The following is a 4,741-nucleotide window of genomic DNA, read 5'->3' as shown; positions in this document are numbered from 1 at the left end:
TAGTATTATACCTCTACCTGTATTTTGTACTCTTCTGTAACATGTACACGGCACCTTTCCTTCTACAACGTATCATTTGCTACCTCTTATATCTTGTTTGCTTTTGATACATGCACAACGGCCACCACTGCCTCATGTAACGTAACTATTGTTTTAGTGTTTTGAGTATCTACCATTTATTGCAATTTTTTTACCTCTACTCGTACTTTATTTGCTCTTGTATCCTGCACACGTCACTTTTTCCTTTCGTAAGGTATCGTTTGCTACCTCGTGTATTTTTGCTCCTGATACTTGCACAATTATCACTATTGCCTCATGTAATGTAACGTTTGTTTTGTAACAGGCTCACTTGTAATTCTTCTCCTCTTGTATCTTTACTTTTCCTATTGTGAAGCGCTCTGACACCTTCGGGTAAAGTCCGCGCTATATAAAAACGCATTAAATAAATAAAATACAGGGCAGTGCAGGCCCCGAGCACGTGCTGTCTCCGCAGGGTCTGCAATGTGTGCAAATGTGGGAGCTGACCCCCTAAACCCGGAGGCGTCAGGTGGCCGTTTTATTGCTGAAGCAGGAGGTTCTGTAAAATACCCAGACAGAAATACAATCACATGAGCCTCTTACAAAATAGGAGTGTTAGAAGTAAAAAGTAAAAGTTGTTTCCGCCCGGTCTCGAACCGGGGACCTTTCGCGTGTTAGGCGAACGTGATAACCACTACACTACGGAAACTCCGTGTATCCCCTGCATTTTTCATCCATCTCGAGATCGTAGCAGGGCCATGTGGGTGCCTTTTGTTAAGTGCATTATTTGTGTATTAGGCTATCCCTGTGCTTTTTGTTTTTCCCGCGTCCTGCTGCTTCAAGAACATGTCTGATATTAATGTCCCCGCAATCGCTGCTGTTTAACAGGAAGACATTGCAGCACATCCTATATTTTATAGAGTGAAGGTAACTTTTCTGACTAGTTTTGGTAATAAAAGTTGAGTGACTTAGTAGCTGAATCGCTTTCTCCTTTACTTTCTCTGTCCTTCATAGTACTAATACCATAACCGAGACAATGACAGCAGTGATAGCTTTGTGGGGCTATGTAGGCACAATTGACCTACCACGATCAGCTGGGGATGTAGCTCAGTGGTAGAGCGCATGCTTCGCATGTATGAGGCCCCGGGTTCAATCCCCGGCATCTCCAAATGACTTTTTTCATGCTCATTACTATTCCATTATGTTGTACAGACAACATAACAGGGACACTCCTTTTCATTTTGGGATAGTGCTGGAAAATTTTGCAGGGTCAAAACAAGACATTCCAGCAAACTAAACAGATTAATCCCATTTACACCACTGGTCCATCTCTACCTCCTTCCTAACTTGTGCTCCAGGGAGGTGGCGATCTGAGAATACTGGGTAAGCCATGTATTTTTGCATCTACTAAAAGGCAGCGCCTAGAAGCCTGACTCCCTGAGGTATCATGGCTCACCAAGGAGCCACAGTGCACATCTCCCTACCCCCCGCTTGGGCCTTGTTCAGGCGTCTTCAGGCGCACAGCTTTCTACAATGTTTGTTAGTGATACTGGACTCAGTAAAGAAAACTTTTAGTGTCTCTTCAATGAGCGGCACCGCTAAGGGAATTTCCTTTCACCTTTTTGGTTCTCAGACTGGTTCTTGAACCAGACTGCCAGGAAGTGTGATAAGCTTTCTGTTATAAAAACGAATAACCTCATCCGATAGGTGAACACTTCCAGTTTATTACAAATATTAAAGAAATCATCTAATGTAAAGCCAGTAATTGTTTAAATTCTCTCTACTTCTTTGCACCCAGACAGTGGTTCAACAATCAAAAACATTTTTGAGCAAACGTATGGAAACGACTACAGAATGTATTTAGAGAACGTACTTTGAGACACATCACCTCCCCCAACTCTGTTTTCAAAGTCCTAAAAAATATTGTCTATTTTACAAAATAGTGTGTTTTCTCTCTTAGCACTGCTGCCAATCTGCATTATTCTCTCTTTCCACTTGCTCCTTAGGTCCCTCGCATGCACACTGTCTGTCGTATGATGTATTTAAACATTATATGGTAGCCTGATGGTGGGAAAAGCTCAACCCCCCCAATCTTACTGACCAAGCAGCACCCCTGTTTGCACCAGAGCCTATGGCATCATTGCAACGCCACAGCTTTGTTTGTGCATGAGGATGTGTGAGAAGTTCAGTTAGGAGGGAGTTTCCTATTAGGGGTAAATGGCATTTCACAGTCTTCGGCCTGCTCCCAGCTCTTAGTGACATGCTTGCCAGATGTTCAAAGCTTATAGGAAGGACAGCACATTGGAGAATTACAGCTGTGAAGAGATACTGAAGTCATCACTCACTGCTCAGTGTGAGTTGCCCTCATACTGAAAGAAACTGCTCAAGAAACAAAGGACCGTGGGGACATCCTGATCATGGTATGCATAGCCAAGACTACAGATGTCCTGGGTGAGGGGCGGGATTGCTCCAGATGTCTTGATATCATGTATTAGAGTGACCAGAGTTTCAGAACAAAGAAAACAGGACAGAAATGTTATTACAAGACCGGAGGCTCATATTATGCGTTCTTTTCTTACGTTAATAAATACAGCAGCCAAGAAACTACAAATCACAGAAACCCTGGGAAAAAAAACTTCAATATTTAGCCATAAAGGGAATAACCAATCACATATCGAGTACGAGTACAATTATCTTGACTGAGAGCAACAAGCCCTCTTTTCTTGCTGCTCGCAGTCAAGATAAGTACTCTGCTCGCTTCATATATATTTATTTTCAATGCGTTATGTGTTTTTTCAGTTTATATTTCAATTAACTAGTTTTACTGTTACCGTTCATGCCTCACGCTCGCTTTGAACGTTCTGCTAAAGCACGCGCTGACTTCCCTGAGGCATTTCGCCTCGTCTTTATTTGCCCTTGCGCTCCTCAAACGGCTGTTGTGTGGCACTTCGTTCCTCATCGCGAGGCCTCAGGCTGTTTCGCTTCCCACGCAGCTTCCTTCTTGCTCTGCTCGGCTGCCTTCCAGACGTCCCCTCTTGCCTCTGGGGGCGTTCCTGGTTCCCCTGCAGTTCCTCCCTTGCTCCGCCTCGACACACACCCTCCTGCCTGGATTAGGTTAACCCCTGAATAACTGGTTTCCCTAACAGTTGCTTTCCTCAGTAGTTTTTTGTAGTTATTCCCTTTTTTATTGGGTTTGGGGTTATAATATTTTAATATTATTATAAATTCATTATTTTTTATTATTTTTTATTGCTCCTTTTTCCCTATTCCTTCATAATGTCTGGGGATGAACAAGCTAAATTTTTGAAAGACTATTTGAAGTCCTTTATTAAAGATTCTGTGCAGCATGCTGTTTCAGTTTCCATGCTGGATATTTCCAAAAATCTAGAGGCCTCTCTTTCTAAGATGTTACAGCCCTCCAGTGATGTTCCTTCAAAAAAGGGAACAAAACATGCGGCTCCCTCCCGGGTGCCTCCTAAAGGTGTTCCTGTCAAGATTGGGCCTCCCGCCCGAGAGGCGAATCCTTCGGGGCTTCCTTCTTCCTCCCTTAATATTACTAACCTCAGGGATACGAACAGTGATGGGGATGCTGCCTTTGACTCCATTGTCAATGATGATACTTCTGATCACGGGCCTTTGGAGAAAAGGCGGAAAATTTCTTCTTCTGCAATTTCATCCTGCGCACTGTTCGATGATTTGGTGGACAAGTTTGGAGAACCCATGTTCGACCCTATGTCGATCCACCACCCTAATTCCTCAGAGTGGTTCTCTCAGACTATGTCTCCTTCTATTTAAGGCATGCTTTAGACAAGTCAAGCAGGAATAAATTAAAGTCAGAATGTCCTAGACCTTCCCTTCCCTCCAAAGTGGCTGATACCCCCACTATTGATCCGAACATGTTATTATTTTTCACTGAGTTCGGAAAGGATCCCAAGAAAGGGGTCAATAGAGCCTGGTCTAACTGCCAGGATAGACTTCTTGATCTGGTTGGTCCTTTGACAAGGATTTTGGATCTCGCCGAAGAGGCTAGAATGGAGGGCGGTCAGGTAGATCCTGAGACTCTTTCCAATTGGGCACCAAGGGCAATTTGCATGGTTGGCAACACCAATGCTTATATCAATCAAGAACGATGCAAGAGCCTTTTACTTAATATTGACCCTAAGTTGAGTTCCTTGGCTACCAAAGAAGGAGGACCTAAAGCTGTAGGTCTTCTCTTTGGAGACTCTTTCATCAAAGAAATGAGCAAACACGTCTCAACCTTTGCCTCTATTGACAAGGCCCAGTCTTCCATGAAGAACAATTTTCTCAATGGGTTTTTGGCAGGGCCGGCAGAGGAAGGAGTCGCTTTGCCGGCCGTTATGCATCCCGAGGACAATACCTCAACTGAGGTGCCTTCAACCAAGACTCCCAGCAAGACTTCTATCAGGGATACAAACCCCAGTTTTATCCCGACGTTTCAGTGGAGGCCGCAGCAGGGGTTTCAAACCCAAGGGCGATCAACTCGCAGGTAAGAATTTTCAGTTCTGGCCTTCCTCCCGTAGGAGGCAGACTAGCAACTTGTTTAAATGTTTGGTTGTCTCTCACGCAGTTATAAAAACTGTCCAGGATTATTGCATAGAATTCTATCAGCGTCCATTCCAGATCCATCTTCCTCAACCGCTTCATTTTTCAAATGACCAGTTTCTGTTGGTACAGGAGGAAATACAAGCTTTACTGGTGAAAC

At 43.9% G+C, this 4,741-nt stretch overlaps 2 non-coding genes across 2 annotated transcripts; one reads left to right on the top strand and one right to left on the bottom strand.

Annotated features, from left to right (window-relative positions):
• Positions 1–654: 654 nt before the first annotated feature.
• On the bottom strand, positions 655–727 carry TRNAV-AAC (transfer RNA valine (anticodon AAC)). Its single transcript has one exon. It is a non-coding gene; the product is annotated as a tRNA-Val (tRNA).
• A 387-nt stretch (positions 728–1,114) lies between these two features.
• On the top strand, positions 1,115–1,186 carry TRNAA-CGC (transfer RNA alanine (anticodon CGC)). The gene has a single exon. It is a non-coding gene; the product is annotated as a tRNA-Ala (tRNA).
• Positions 1,187–4,741: the final 3,555 nt, after the last annotated feature.

Source organism: Pleurodeles waltl, chromosome 4_2 (assembly GCF_031143425.1).
Source record: "Pleurodeles waltl isolate 20211129_DDA chromosome 4_2, aPleWal1.hap1.20221129, whole genome shotgun sequence".
NCBI classification, from domain to species: Eukaryota; Metazoa; Chordata; class Amphibia; order Caudata; family Salamandridae; genus Pleurodeles; species Pleurodeles waltl.
Note: the sequence above shows the minus strand (reverse complement) of the source record. Positions and strands in the feature narration are given on the sequence as shown.